The sequence below is a fragment of the Canis lupus genome, chromosome 18 (genome assembly GCF_003254725.2).
Source record: "Canis lupus dingo isolate Sandy chromosome 18, ASM325472v2, whole genome shotgun sequence".
In the NCBI taxonomy this organism is placed as follows: domain Eukaryota; kingdom Metazoa; phylum Chordata; class Mammalia; order Carnivora; family Canidae; genus Canis; species Canis lupus.
Genome location: NC_064260.1, coordinates 33,786,601 through 33,802,914, shown reverse-complemented (window position 1 = coordinate 33,802,914; position 16,314 = coordinate 33,786,601). Strand labels below are relative to the sequence as shown.

General features: G+C 47.5%; 1 long non-coding RNA gene across 2 annotated transcripts; it reads right to left on the bottom strand.

The window, feature by feature from the left end:
- Positions 1-3,212: 3,212 nt before the first annotated feature.
- On the bottom strand, positions 3,213-11,136 carry LOC118351330 (uncharacterized). Of its 2 annotated transcripts, none has more exons than XR_007403556.1 (2): positions 10,425-11,136; positions 3,213-10,102 (listed from the first exon to the last, which is right to left on the bottom strand). It is a non-coding gene; the product is annotated as an uncharacterized LOC118351330 (long non-coding RNA). The 2 variants fall into 2 exon arrangements; XR_004806604.2 differs by having other exon boundaries at positions 3,213-8,888.
- Between the last annotated feature and the right edge of the window lie 5,178 nt (positions 11,137-16,314).

The following is a 16,314-nucleotide window of genomic DNA, read 5'->3' as shown; positions in this document are numbered from 1 at the left end:
AGCAGCGACTTGGCTTCTTAAAGGGGCCGGCGTCGGGGACCCGGGGCGGACGCTCAGCGCGCGCCCTCCTGGCAGAGGCGGCCGGGTCGCCTCCGAGTCGCTCTGCACGGCTTCCCCCCCACGCCGTTTCCCCTTCGGATAAGTCAGGCCGAGAGCCGCTCGGGGAAGAAGGGAAAAGACCAGGACGTGAAGGAAGCACCTGCAGAGACGCCAGCGTCCGGGGTGGCTTCCGCGCCCGTCCCGGGTGGAGGTCCCGGGGCCGCGGCCGCCCAGCGCGGGGGGGTGGGGCTGGGGGCGGGGGGCGCTGTGCGCGCGGGGGCGCGCGGGCTGGGGGCTCCCGAGCAGCGCCCCGGGCGGCTGATCCCGAGGGAGGGTGGCTGGGAGGCGCCGCAGGTCCGCGCCTGCTCTCCGTCTGCCCGCGGCCGCTTTCCGTCCATCCCTCACGCAGCATCCTCCGAAAATCAGACTCCTGCGGTGGAAGTGCCCCCATGGAAAGTGCCAGTAATACTCTGCACAGAAAGTGCCTTTCCAAGGATCCACAGCAGTACTTGGAGACGATTTTGCCCTGGGTCCGAGAAATGAGCAAGCAGCCAGACTTGATTTTGGAGTTTGGGTTTCCCCTCCAGCCACAAGGGCAAAAAGTCTAGGAAGAGGAGGAGGCTAAGGGTCTGTCCTGTATGGGAACACTTTGGGCCTCCTCAGAGTTCCTTGAAAATTATTGTATTCAGAAATTATTTTTCCCCCCAGAAATTGTCGCCAAAGGTCTATTTGTGCATGACGCCAGTTACAAGTCTTGTAAAGGGGAAATTACCAAGTGCTTTCAGAATCTATAGTCTTGTATAAAAAGTCCGGATCATGGTCGTAGACATTTTATTCCCATTTAAAGGATGATGTTGCAGGGCCTAGATGAGTGTACCTTGAAAGGTTGGTGGTTGAAGTCAGAAGTGAATTTCCGATCGCTTCATTTTCCCTGTTCAGAGCCAATCCTCATGGACTTTTCACAACTGTAAACCAGAATTTACTATTGTCTGCGTGTTTTTGTCATTTTCTTGTTTCCATGGGTCCAAGGTTGGATCCCTAATGGGTGTCATTAAAATGTGTGTGTGTCTGTGTGTGTATGTGTGTGAGAGAGAGAGAGAGAGTGTGTGTGTGTGTGTGTGCACATGTGTGACCAAGGAAGCCCTAAGAGCAGCTTTGGGTCCAAGACAAGGCCTTCAGCGTATAAAAAGATATTTTCCCCAACGAGACCCTTGCTTTTAACCAAACAACAGCAACAACAACAACAACAACAAAACCTCTAGACATTTTAGGCAAGCCTAAATTATGTGATAAATATGTAACTTACCACTCTGTAATCAGAAATGAAAATTAACCTATAGGTTGTGATGAATAGTTTACTTATAGCCAGTCAGTGCAGTGGTTAAATGCCACAGACTACCTGGGTTTCACTTGGGCCCTTATCAGCTGGCATGGCCTAGGAAAGTTCCTTAGTATGAGGAGGCAGTACTGGGTAGTAGCTCTGGAGTCAGTCTGCCAACATTCTAACCCACCCCGTCCTGCCTGTGTGAACCTGAGCTAACAGCAAGAATTTAAACTCTCAAAAAAAAAAAAAAAAAAAAAGAATTTAAACTCTCAATACCCTCATCTGTAAAATGAAGATCCTAGAAACCATTGCTTCAGTTGTTGTGAGGATTAAATGAATAAATGCATGCAAAGTGTGGCACCTAGACTTATAATGAGTTGGGAGTGATAACAGATAGGAGATTAATGCATGGAAAACACTCAACATATATTAAGTGCATATAAAAGGCAGCTGCTATGTTATAGCAGAAGGCATTATTGGGAGAGTTTAAAAAACTTGAATTCAGCAATTCTTTTGGGTATTAATCCAAAGAAAATGAAAACACTAACTCCCAAAGATATATGCCCTCTGGGTTTGTCGCAGTCTTCTTTACAACAGCCAATATGGAAGCAACCTAAATGCCTATCAGTGGATGAATGGATAGAGAAGATGAGCGGAGAAAAAAAAAAAAAAAGATGAGCGTGTGTGTGTGTGTGTGTGTGTGTGTGTGTATGTGTAGGTGTGTGTACACTCATATACACACAATGGAATATTATTCAGCCATGAAAAAAAGAATGAAATCTTGCCATCTGCTACAACATGGATGAGCCTTGAGGGCATTATGCTAGGTGCAGTAAGTCAGAATGACAAATTCCATCTGATCTTACGTATATGTGGAATCTAAAACATAAAAAACAAGCTCTTACATATAGAACAGATCGGTGGCTGCCAGTGGTCAGAGAAAGGGGTAGGTGAGATGGGTAGAGGTGGTCAAAGGTATGAGCTTCTGATTATAAAATAAACAAGTCCTGGGGTTGCAATGTATAGCATGGTGACTATAATTAATAATACCATATTGCATATTTGACAGTTGCTGAGAGAACAAATCTCAGACGTTCCCATCACAAGAAAAAAATGTGTCAATGTGGTGATGGATATTAACTAGACGTATTGTGGTGATCTTATGCAATATGTGCAAATATTGAATCATTATGTTGTACACCTGAAACTCCTATAATGTCGTATGTCAGTTATACCTAAATAAAAAATAAATTAAAAATGCAAAAATAAATAAAAAGCTTGAAATTCAATCTGAAGGTGAAATAGGGGTTTGCAATAAGAATTTCCCATCCAAATTTAAAAACGATGCCCTGTTTTTTAAAAAAAGCAAACAGAGAAGGGTCCCCTCACCTCACTTCCTACAGCTCCTAAACGTATGAGCATTTTCCATTTCAGTGTTCACTATCTTGGTGAGTAGATATGTTTGCCCGTGCTTGCTTCTATTAAATCTGACAAGTTGCCACCTTCCCCGTTACAGTTTTGTATGGGGCTCAAGTCAGCTGTTCAATATATCCTTGAGGTAACCTCTGAACCACCAAATTTTGGGCGTAAAGTTTCCTTTTAATAATATGCTTCTGTTTTGACCCTAGTATGTAAAGAAAAAGAGATTACTGCCTATGACTTTGGGTCAGTTTCTTATCTTTCACAACTCTTTGGGGAGAACTTCCTTAGAGAAAGTGAATATTTGAAATGGTATCTTAAGATTTCAATTTCACACACAGTGGTTGTAAGAAATAACTGCCTACCGGTGGGATTTCATTTCTATTCAACGGGCAATTAAATTGCTCAAATTTAAGCCTAACATTTAGAATCGAGTCTCAAAATGTGTTTTTATTATGAATAATTTTAAAGCAATCGTGACCTTATTGTCTCTTTCCCAGCAAACCTTATGCCTTATGCAGAAGAGCAATGCAAGCAAGTAAAATAGTTCTCAAGAGTTGGGGAAATCTGTACTTGATCCCTAGCCGGTGGGATTTGCAATTTAAATCTCTTCCCCACCCCCCAACCCCTCCTTGCAAATCCTGAATGCCTTAGAATTTAGAATTTTTAATTTCTAAATTAAAATTGAATGTGAATGTCGGAGGAAGACTGAAGCAGTCTGCATGATGAATCTGACCCCAGGTGGATTACATTTTTCCTGTTGGCATTTTCTATTCTTTTTGCTTATTACATTTACAATTGTTTTCTAGGGAAGAGCTGTTTCAAGTGACTAAGGCTACATTTCTTTGCTAAAATGGACTTCTAATAGAAATGAAAATGCAAATGTCATTGGGAAAATGCCAAGAATGACAATTTACTTCTTTTATTTCTTTTCCTCAATCCTTAGAAGCTAAGTTGTATCATATGCCTGTTAGCGGTGACATTCACACCGAGCAACAAAAATAAAGATTTGTCTTAACATGGCTTCAGGTCCCATGCAAAATCCTTTAAACTACTCAATTGTCACAAGCATCTGGCTCCCAGACTCATTTCAGGACATTTCAACTGGTGAATATGTTTTCACAGAATGTTAGGCCTATTAGTAATCTTAGTGATAAACAAGTCAGGTTTCCTATACGGTAGAAAAGACCCGCAAAAAAAGTCTAAAAATAAAAAAAAAAAAAATCCATTTCAACAGAGGCTCAGGAGAATGAGCATAGGTGTCAGACAGACACAGCTCGGCTGCCTGTTAGCTGCGTGACGTCAAGTAAGTTACCTCACCTCTCTGAGCCTCAGCTTCCCTATCTGTCAAATTGCTAATACCTGTCAGTAGTAATGCTCATTGGGGCCGGCACTAGGGTGAGGCCACTGCCATGCCTGTTCACCTCGCAGGAGTTTCAAGAGGATTCAGTAGCATAAAGTGTGTGAAAAAGCTTTGCACGGTGATGGTGGACAGTAAATACTCAGAAATGATAGCTGTTGTTATTACCCCATCTTTTAGAAGTTACAGCCACTGTATCAGGAAATAACTAGCTGCGAAGAAGGCTGAAGCCAGAAGCTAAGGGAAGAGCTGAAGTGTGTGTAAGACATCAAACAGGCCTCGGGCTTGGCGGGCCCCCATCCGTCAGCCAGCAACGCCGGACTGGGCCCATTTAGGTCTGGGGCAAGCTGCTGACAGCTTCATTGCTTCTCTACTATATTGCCTGCCCCCGCCACATCCCTGATTTTATCTATCTGACTTTCCCCCTTCCAACAACTTCTAGATCCACTTTTACAACTAAGACAAGAGGAAATAGCAAGTGCTGAATCATTGCCCCCAGATGTCACAATTCCATAGCAAGGTCTTAGCAGAGTTAAGCTCCTGGAGTGTTCTAGAGGAAGGGACCTCAAAAATGTGATTTCTTGGCTTGCTCTTTGGGGCCTCCCTAGGGAGCTTCGCCTGCCCCTGCTCTAACCCCAGAGGTGCCATACTTGTCAACCTTTGACATGCTGCTTGACCTCTCTGGACTTTGGTTTCCCGTCTGTGAAGTGGGCAGGTTCAGAGAGCCTGTCTCATGGAGCCTTTATAATACTCCTGAGAAATGAAACACGTACGGTGCTTAGAAAGGAGACTGGCAACATGGTAAGTTTCCAGGGAGGATTTTCCTCATACAGAGAGATCCCAGCTTTAAAATATTTGAACACCCGTTGATAATTCAGGCCCTTTGATGGGCAAAGCAAATGAGACATAGAGTCAACAGCTCTTTCTTTCACCTCTGGCCACCGACAAACCCTCCCCCACCTTGGGTGCTGGACCCTGACTCATTTGCTGCTCTGAGTTCAAGCGGGGAGTCAGAGCTGGGTGAGCTGACTTACTGAGCTGTCCTTGTGCGTTTGGTTCACACAAGCTCCTCTCTGTGGCTCGCAGAGGCAGCCCCACCTGAGTGACACACCACGATGCCTGGGACTCAGCACATTTGAAACCCAAACTCCTTCCTGTGGCCTAGAAAGCCTTACGCTATCTTGGTGCTTACTTCCCCTGTGACCTCACAACTCTCTCCCACTCTCTCGACTCCAGCCACACTGACTTTTTTCCCTGTTCCTTAAGACAAACCAAGACAATTCCTAGTGGAGGGCTTTTGGGCTTGCTTTTTTCCATCGCATGTTCTTCCTCTGGATCATCCCACGGCTCCCATGTACTTCATTCAGGCCTCTGTTCAAATGTTTTATCCTCATAAGAGCCTTTGAAAATTCTGCTTCTCATCATTCTTCATCCTCTATGCTGCTTTATTTTTCTTCCTGGTATCGTCATTACTTCCACTTTACTACATATCTACTTATAGATTTTTGGTGTGTTTTGTTTGGGCCTTTCTTCCCAGCTAGAATGTTAACTCCAGGGAGACAGAGATTCTTTATGACTTGTTCCCACTTGTGTCTTCAGCACCTAGAATGTGCCTAGCACATGGTAAAGCCTTGATAAATATTGATTGAATGAGTGAATGTACAAGTGGCAGCCCCGCTTTCCCTGGCCAGAGCACACCTGCATGATGCTCTCTGGGTAAATGTTGAAGGGAATTGAAAATCTTGTCTTCCTGGAGCATCACTTGTAGGATAAGATAAGGTCTCAGATGCCATTCAGATTTGGGCCCAAAGGTTGGTTTGGGAAAAAACATCAGACTCCTGGCTTCTAGGAACACGAGTAGCATCGGGAAGCAAGGCCACTCTCTGAAGCTGGATTGTCTACTGCAGGGAACCCCTGCCCTCAAGGAGATGTGGCTACAGTAAACCAATGTTAGAAAGCAACCAATTATATGAGCAAAGACCCAGACTTTGGAGATAGACAGGCCTACATTTTAGTCTTGGCTCTTTTAGCGACGTGGTTTTAGGCAAATTATTTAACAGCTCTGAGCCTCAGTTCCATCACGTATAAAATGGGAATAATTACATCTTCATCATGGGGTTGTAGGGATAAAATGAGACCATGCATGTCAAATGCTTAGCATACTGCTCAATGGATGGCAGCTATTACTAGAATTAATTAAGCAAAGAGAACCTCCGAGGAGGATAGTCAACCAGGGCAGGGCTTTCTTGGCTGAACATAGGTGGATACCGCAGGTGGAATCCTGTCCCAATAAAGACTCCGCTCAAACAGGGTGGGGTCAGCCTCCTTGCCTGGGAAATTCTTGCCTTATCTAACCTGCTCTGGTGACCCCAGTGGGACGGTTGGGTTGGGCGTACAGACACCGGGCTCAGCTTGATGCTCAGGAAAACAACATAAAGAGATGGCATCAGGAGGCCTATCCTGGCCACTAGCTCTTCAGAGCTGGGGGTGTCCGGTCTCAGGCCTTGCATTTAGACAGGCTTCCCCAGGCAAGGGGGAAGCTGTGTTTTCTGGGCAGCTGTGTTTTCCGGTGCTCCAGGCTAGCTGAGGGCCCTGAGCCTGGCAGGGGAAGGCAATTCTGACCTTCCTGATGATATTTGCTTTCCTAAACTTCAGACTTCAGTTGAAAGGAGTCTTGTCTATGATGCTCCCTAGAGATACCCTTTGCCGAAGGAGGTATCAAGAAAAGAGCTGCTTGCTCCTTCCTGCCAGTTTGCTGTCCTTCATGCTTTGGACTGCCCAGCTAGCCCATCTAGAATCCCGTTTTCTTCATTGCCGCCACCCTGCTTAAGAATTTGCAACGGCTCTCTAATGTGACTGACCACTGGCAAATGGCCTAACCTTCTGACACCCCAGTGCTCTCGTTTGTATAGAGGGAAGAGGTGGCCTGGAAGGTTGAGCTGCAATTCTGTCCCCTGGTAGGTCAAGACCAAGCTCTCCATGCTTCCTCTGAGGCACCCTGTGATCCTGCCCATTCCATCGCTTCAACTTTAGATCCCACAACCCTACCCCCTGAACTTCCCTGCCCAGCCAGGCTGCTCCTCCTTGATCTCAAACTCCCTGCTTGTGCCATTTTAATGCACTGTCTTATCCTGTTCTCTCTCTCTGGGGTGTCTACTTGGTCTGCGTGTCAAAACTTCAGTGTTTGAATAGTAGAATGGTTAAGAAGAAAGGCTTTGGAGAGAAATAAACCTCATTCCCAGCCTCTGCTTCATAACTTACTATCTGGACAATTAATCTGAGACAGATCTCTGAGCTTCAGTGCTTACAACGATAAAATAGAGACAATGAGAAATATAGGGTTCGAAGGAGCAAGGGAGGTGATGCATATGGCAGGCAGAGCACTGTGCCTGGCACACAGTAAGTGTTCAGTGAATCGCAATCATTCCTGCATCCCTGGTCCTCTCTGCCTCTTCCAGTTGGGTCCAGCACCCCTGACCTAGCTCAAGCCACATCTTTACCCTGCAGTTTTCTCTGTCCCTTGAAGCCCATGGTGGCTGCTCCCTTCCTGAGTTCTCATGGCTCTTGGCTCTGGGGCCTGGTGAAGTGCTCATCAGACTCTGCCTTGCAGTGTCACGAGTTCACATGTGTGTAGCATCTGGTCACCTCAGGAGTGCCTTATGTTCTTGGAGAAGAGAGGCCATGATTTTCATTGTTACCAGCTTCCAGGGCACTGATATAAATTTGGAGACACTCAATAATTCCTTTTGAATTAAAGGCTTCAAATATCACGTCCATGTTGTCAATTTCCCAATTCCTGGATTCACGTTGACATTCAGAAAGGCTTGAGGGTCTTTACATTGGAAATGAAAGTCTCCCCAGAATCGAGATTGAGGATGACCTATGCACTGTCAGTCACAGACCTCTTAAAACCCCCTTGACTAAAACTATAAAACTCTTAGAAGAAAACCTAGGGGAAAATCTACATGATATTGGATTTGGCAATGAGTTTTTAAATATGACACCAAAAGCACAGGTGTCATATTTTATTTATATTTAATTTAATCATTAAATTAAAAATAGATAAGTTGGGCTATGTCAAAGCTAAAAACTTTTGTACTTCAAAGGACACTATCAACAGAGTGAAAAGGCAGCCTATGGAATGGGAGAAAATAGTTGCAAAACATATATCTGATAAGAGATATAAAAAAAGAGAAATAAAAAGATATCCTATAATTCAACAACAATAAAAAAACCAAATAGCCAATGAAAAAATAGCCTAAGGTCTTGGATAGATATTTCTCCAAAGAAGATACGCAAAGTGTCAATAAGCACATGGAAAGATGTTCAACCTCACTAATCATTAGGGAAATACAGATCAAAATCACAATGAGATACCACTTCACGCCCATTAGGATGACTCTTATCCCAAACCAGAAAATAACAAGGATCAGTAAAGATGCAGAGAAATTGGAATCCCTGTGCCCTGCTGGTGGGAAGGCAAAATGGTGCAGGTCCTAGAGAACACAATCCATAGGTTCCTCAGAAATTAAAGACAGAATGATCAAAAGATTCAGCAACTCACGCCACTTTTGGGTATATGCCCCCCAAAACTGAAATCAGGAACTCGAACAGATGTTCATATGTCTCGTGTTCACAGCGGCATTATTCACAAATGGCTGAGAGACGGAAGCAGCCCCAGTGTTCCATCCACAGATGAATGGATTTTAAAAAGGGGCATCTGCATACAATGAAATAGTAGTCCACCTCAAAAAAGAAAATCCAGACACATGCTACATTAGTGTAGCTCGAAGACATTATGTTAAGTAAAATAAAGCAGTCACAAAAGGACAGAGGCTGTAGGATTCCACTCAGATGGGACCCCTAGATTCACAGGGACAGAAATTGAATGGTGATGCCAGGGGCTATACCCTTTTTCAATGGGTACAGTGCTTCATGTTGGGAAGATTGAAAAAAAAAAAGCTTGGGAGGTGAGTGCTGGTGTTGCTTGCACAGCGACGTGAACGTGCTTACTGCCGTTCTGTGCACCTGAGAATAGTTAACATGGTACATTTTATGTTGTGTCTATTTACCACCCAAAACACTGGTCAAGTTCAAGGCCACCTGGGCGCCCATCTGTGCTAACACGTGGGATTTTACCTATCATTTCAGGAAGCTCACAACCTCCTTGGGTTCATCTCTGGACCCCTTTAACCCCAACATCATGGTAAAGCCAGTCCTGCGTGTCCTGAGACATTATTCAGGTGCCCGGGGGGGCCAGTCCCTGCCCACTTAGGTCTCTGTCAGCGGTGCAGGTCCCTGCATTCCAGATGACCTTCTTCGAGGGAGCCCAGCTGGCTCCAAGGAAAGGGGAAAAGGATGCAGCTTGTTATTTTGTAAAGCCACATCCTTCAAGGAACTCAATGCTCATATAGATATCTATCTGCCTTCTCCTCTGAGGATCCGTCAGTTAGAGTACAACAGGCCCAGGCTCTACTTTGTGGGGGCGGTGGCAGGAGAGGGGGGTCCTCTTGCATAGGTGGAGCATCTTTCATGTTCCTTCAGACCACAGCCCCTTTCCAAAGGCCCCAGGGGCTGCTTGGGGGCCAGCTCAGCTCCTCTCAAGCTTTCAGGCTACAATGCTTCCCATTATATTGCAGAAGGCCGCCTTGGGTCATATCTTGCAAAGGAAGAGCTATTAAAAAATATTCCATTTGTATTTCCTGCGTGGCCCTCCATCTGGAAATATCTTTTATCTGGCAACTTTTGCAAAGTGAACTGAATCTTGAAGGAGGTCCTGGCAGGTTTATGCTGGCTTCTCTATTATTCCAATAAGTCATTTCCATCCTAACCTTCACAAGGGCCGAATAATCGTGACTTGGTATCAGAAACAGGTCTGGCATGGGATGGCAGCGAGGGTTTCGGGCCCTGAGGCATCCTTTTAACCCTGAAAACAGCCACTTGGCGGGCAAGGGCAAAATCTAGAAGATTATTATACACACTCTCAGCTCAAATATTACTTCTTTAAGGAACACGCTCACCCCCGTCCCCACCCCCCCATTGGATTAGGAGGCCCCCCCCCCCCTCCGCTGTCTGATTTCACTCCCAGTCTGGATCAGAATTTGTAATTCCGCATTTTGTGATTGTTAAAGTGCTGCCTGGCTCCCCCCAAAGACTGCAAGTGCCTTCTGCTCAGAGCTAAATCCAAGAGCCTCGCTTAGTATCCAGCACATAGTAAGTACCCAAGAAATACGTGTTGAAAGAATGAATGCGTGAACAATGAATGAATGAAACTCATCTTACCTGCCTCTCCACCTGTTACTTCAAGTCCTGATTGGAAAACCTCTCCTTCTCAGAACTGTTGTTACTGGAAGAAAATGGCAGGAACCTTCTGGTAGGTAGCTAGAAAGAGAACGGGGGGGGGGGGGGGGGGGGGGTAGACTAGGGAGGGAGGGAGAAGGAGAGGGGAGAGGGCTTTATCTTCAGTTAGAGAAATGTTTCCACGGGTCCCTGATAAAGTAGGGACAAATGCCCCCAGGGCTCTCTGATAGCTGTGTGTCCTTGATAGCGTGGCTGGGTGGGGCGGGCGGAGCTTTGGCATCAGGGCAAAGGGATGGATTCTAACGGTTTCTTCACTGGTTGAAAAGGCTGCTTCCTGCCCAACTTTGTTTTTCTCCGTTATGTACCAGCTCAGCTTATAAATGGGAAGGAGTGGCCAGCTTCTCCCAACTTGCTGGGTGGGGCTGGCACATCAGGAGCTGTCCTCGCCAGGCCTCTTGTGGCCTTTCGAGTTGGGTGCTCCAGCAGGGCTGACACGGCGAGGGTTCTGCTGTGTCTCACACTTTGCAAAGCTCCCATCACTTCGGATCTCAGAAATCCTCCCTGCCCCTCCACGCCTGAATTAGAAAGGGCAAGTAGCCAGGCTCCCATCTGATAGCGGAGGAAATGAGGCCAAAGCCCTTCCAAATCTTCATCCTGCTGAAACCAGAGAGCCCTGGAACACTGACTCACTGAACCCTGGCATTCTTGCTCAGAAGAAGGTCTTTTGAGAATTCATTTTTCAAGAGGAAGTGTTTCATTAGGCAAAAATCTACTCAGAGGCCATGCTAATTACATCGTAAGTGGCATTTGTGGGATTTGTCTTTTAAGTAATTCAGATGAAAGATTACAGTTAGGGATAGAGGGGCCTACTGTTGTCAGCAATAGCTGCCTTTTATTGAGCACGTATTATGTGCCAGGCATTTTGTATGTTCTATCTTATTGAATCCTAAGAACAATGTTCTGAGATCAGTAGTAGTATTACCCCATTTTTATAGATGAGGAACCTGAAGGTCAGAGAAGTTCAATAACTTGCTTAGGGTCACACAACTAAATGTAGGAAATGGGGTTTGAACCTAGGTCTTCTGACTCCCTATCCTCGCTCTTACTCACCATGTCAATGTTTCCTAAACTTCCTGCATTTGCTTGTCAACTACACATGTCCTTAGGCCCACAGCAGACCTACCAGCTCAAACTCTCCAGGGGCCTCAGAGGGTCTCTCTCTGGACACCACTCTAAAGTAGACTTCTCCCCAGGCACTAACACACTATTTTATTTTCATTGTTGTACTTGTCACTATCTGCTATTTTCTTATTTGTGCATTTGCTAATTGTCTTTCTTCCCTGCTGAGTGACAAGTTCCTTAAGCATGAGGACAAGGTGCTCAAAGTTTTACCTCCAGACTACTAAAGAGAGGGTAGTACCTTGTAAGTACTCAATAGATACTTATTAAATAAATTAGCTGACACAGTAAATACATCTGCTAACATAATAATAAATAGTAAAGTTACATTAAGAAGGATACTGAGTCTGGAGCCAGGCTCTGGGGAAGAGAATCATTATTACACACCAGTGTCCCAAGGCTATGGGGATGTGGAAGTGTTGGCACACATGCCATGTATTTACCATCCCAGAGAAAGAAACTCAATCCCAAGATAATTAAGTGCAAGATGACACAGCAAGTCAGTAGGAGAGCCAAGTATAACGTAGTCCCTTCCGTCACGGATCTTTATCTTTTCTTTGGGAAGTCAAAATGAGTGCATATGTGATGGAGAATCAGTAAGGGGCTGACCAGAAATGCAATCAGATTGGATCAAAGGGAAGTTAGAGTGGAAACAGGAATGGAAAGCTTTCCGGGGGAAGAAGAAGTTTAGTTGCCTCTTGAGTAATATCTGGACATTTCCTTTGTGTCAGACTGATACCATGAGCTTCACCTACTTCGGGCAATTGTTTTTCCCTCCCAACATCCTAATGAAGTAAGAAGTGGGATCACAACTTCATGGACGAGGAAAGCGAGTCACAGGAAGGTTAAGGAATGTGCCCCAGGTCACAGAGCTGCTGAGGACCCAGTAGGGATTAACAGTCCGTGATTTCAAAGTCGGTTCCCCTCCCCAAGCCCATAAGCAGAGCTGGTGCGCCTGGCAGAAGGAGCCTGAGTAAGGGTCTCAGCGGGGGGGGGGGGGGGGGGGGGGGGGTCAGGAGTTGGCGCTGCAGTTCTAGGGTTGCGATGGAATGGTGACAGGTTTGGGTTTTCCTTCCATATTGCTCCTGTCCAGCCTGGAGCCACATGTACCACACCTGAGCCATAAACACAAGCGACTCAAAGCTTTGTTACTGACCTTGGCATTGGCAAACTGGGGGAGTCCCTGGGCAAGGGGCCCAGGGATGAGAGGACTCCTTGCCCCCTGTGGGGAAAGAGAGCCTGATCCTGGGGACACAGATGTAGGGCGGTAACCCACCTGTTAAAAAATTCCAGGAGGCGGTGGAGGGGGCAAATTCATTTTAGGCAGGCCTTCGTTAATCTCCTCGTCTGTAGGCTGTGCCTACCCTGTTCAGTAAGTCAAGTCCCCTTGCCTGCAGAAGGGCCCCCGTGAACAAGGTCACTCCAGTCTGCAGGGGACATCCACTCCCTGGAGAGTTCAGGTACCTCGTGCAAAATTTAAAATTTGGTTTTGGTTTGGTGTTGTGTCTTTTTTTTTTTTTTTTTTTTTTTAGCTATTTGGATGACTTTGCCTGCGTTATTTATCCACGTACAACAGGAAGTTCCCCTGAGGGCACGTGCTCCTGGCAGCTAGCAAATCACCTGGAGCTAGTGTGATACCTGCCATGCTGGCAGTTAAGGATTTTTGCCCTTCAGTGAGAGCCTCAGGGCCGCCTCTGTTTATGTCACATGGGCCGATAGAACCTTGGACATTGCCTCTGCTGCACCTGCTACTTTCCTGGCGTAATCGTGTTGTGAACCTTTCATCCCCATCCTCCAGACCCAAGTGTCACTATTAAATGCAGGGCGGTGGGTAGGAACATGGCTCATCACCTCCGACTGGGGACTGCGATAAGCAGGGTGGGTAGACGTCGAGGAGGTTGTCAGAGTGAGTAGACTGTGCAGGTGAGTTTGGCCACCGGGAGGCCGTTATCTAGGGGAGAGGCACAGGTGAACCAGGTTCCCTTTGGGGCTTCTGATCGCTCACGGTTCTTTAGTATCTGGGCCAGCGAAGGGCTGTGGTCTTGACATGCGATGCAGGCCTAGGAAGACACAAGCACACTCTTCTACATTTGGATGATTGCACGATCTGGACTCATGGGCCGGGGACTTGATACCGTCGAACAATTTCCTGTCCATCTGGTTCTGAATGGCAACACGGTAAGACCTAGGAGCCTAGACCAGTAGCATTACTACTACTGGCTTTGTGGGCCTTCTTCATGAGCTTAAGGCCATTCAGCATGGTGTGAAATAAGAGGATGGCTCCTGCGGCCCGAGCATGCCTGACCTTGTGTGAGGTCCAGCTAATGGGATGTGGCCTTGATTAACCCGGGGCTACAGGTTATACATACAGATTAACCTGGGGCTCCCCTTAGGCGGTAGGCTTGTTTTGTGAGGTCTGGGAGGGGGTGTCTTAGCTATAGCAGAAGTGGGGTTCATCGTGCCTGGTGGGGAGGTTGGGGGAGGCGAGCATTATAACTGTGGGGGGTCTGAATGGTGTTTGCCTCTTTCCAGTGTGTGGTACCTGCTGAGTGGGGGATCCCCCAAGGGGAGGATGCCTATGCTCTGGCAGGAGCTGGGTAATGGGGTAGTTATCCTCTGAGATGTAGGGGCTGGCTGGCCATGGTCATCACCTGCAATGTGGCCTTTGACTCCCTGGGCCAGAACAACTCTGGAGCCACGTCCAGGTCCCGGAGGCATGTGTTGATAGTGGGAAGGCTGTCCCAAAGATGTGCAAAGCCAGAGCGCTTGAGGGGACATTTACCTGCGTGCCAGGCAGCCAGCTGGGCAGGACGGCTAGGGTAAAGAGAGCCTGGGCTCGAGAGCACTCGGTGCAGGGCCACCCTCCTTTTTGCTTCTCCCGGGGGCTGCTCAGGGTAATGTAATATGCCTGGGCTGTGGTGTTGTGGAGGAAGAGTTACACACCCCAGACCAACGGAGATTATACTGTGGGCACCACACTGCCCAGGTGTCCTGGCACTGAGATGAAAAACCGTCTCTCGGACGGAGGCCAGCAGCCGTATCAGGCACAGCCAGCTAGTGATGACCTAAAGGTTCCACGGTGACATTTTCCAGTGTTCAGGGCTGCCCTTTATAATGCTGGGGGGCATCTGCATCCCCCAGCTGTGGGTGGCTGGCCTCGCCTCGGCATCCTGTCATGAGAGCAGATAACCCAGGTGTGCTATTCTAGAATATTGGTGTTGGCGTTGTGCCTCTCTCCCAGAGCCACACGGAGACGGTGTCAGTGCAGGTGCTGCTGATATGTCCCTATAAGAAGGGCCTGAAATTAGCCAGGCCTTAAAGCCATCCTAAGTCCCATCACGGAGGATGTTTTCGGGGGTGATGGTGTCTGCTCTCTGGGCTGGTAGAAATGTAACGTCAGGGATTTTTGCCTCTTCTGTCTCTGGCCGGCAGGTTTCAGGTTCTCCTCTGCCCGCAGTCCAGGCGCCAATCCTCTGGGGACTGAGCTCAGATAGAAAAAGGATGGAGGCATGGAGGACCCAGGGGCCATGGCAGGCAGCTGAGCATGGGAGTCCATGACCTGGAGCCTGGGTCTCCCCTCAGCACCAGTAGAGGTAAAACGAGGGCACTCTGTTCTAGATGAGGGGTCCCCAGGGGCAGGTATCAAGGGAAAGAAGAGCAGTAAAAGGAAACCGATGTGGGAAACCACGTGCCATTCTGTAGCTTTAAGAGAAGACCCATCGTGGTAGAGCCCATGGGACCATGGTAGGAGGGGTGAGCCAATAAAAGGTACCCACATCTGCCACCTGCCATGGCTGGGGCATTCTGGATCACCCAGGGAGCCCAGGGCAAGGGCCTATGATGGTCACTCTGCCACTGGGAGCACATTGGGCTCCTTGGTCGTTCTGCTGGGAGCGACAAACTGCACCCAACTCTTTCTCCGCAACTATTCAATATTTCTGGGAGAGGAGAGTACGGGTGGGAAAGGTAAGCATAGCACCTATTGGGGGAGGCCTTGAATGTCAGCTCCAAGAATGTGGATTGTTTTTTTATTTATTTATTCATGAGAGACAGAGAGAGAGAGAGAGAGAGAGAGAGAGGCAGAGACACAGGCAGAGGGAGAAGCAGGCTCCCCATCACGACCTGAACCAAAGGCAGACACTCAACAGCTGAGCCACCCAGGCATCCCTAAGAATGTGGATTTAATGAGCTACTGATCCTTTTGAGTAGGGGAAGGATGTGACTGGAGTTGCATCTGCATTCCATTGGGATGGGAGAGGCAGGAGGTGAGGAAGTGAAGAAAGGAGGCATGGGACCAAGCGATGAGCAGGTGGGCAAGGGCAGGAGGGACACTGCATGGACTGGGCAAGACTTGTCTGCAGGAGACAAGGCAGGAGCAGGCCAGCAGCTCCAGAATCATCTATAGCAGCCCCCATGGACTGAGCACTTACTCCCGGCCAGACCTGTCCAGGTGCTAATATATTATTTCTTTCCTAGGAAGCCTGTGGGATACACACCACTGGCCTCCTGCTCCTGCCCCAATCTCCATGCAGTTGCTAGAGGGATCCCTTTATAACCCCAGTCATGGCACCTCGCCCCTGTGCCTGAAGCCCTTCAAAGCTTTCCTGCTTCCCCTCAGCAAGAGCCAAAGTCCTCCCCGGCCCCATCTGCATGTCCTCTCTCCTCTGCCCCTCACCCCTCCGCTGCAGCCACA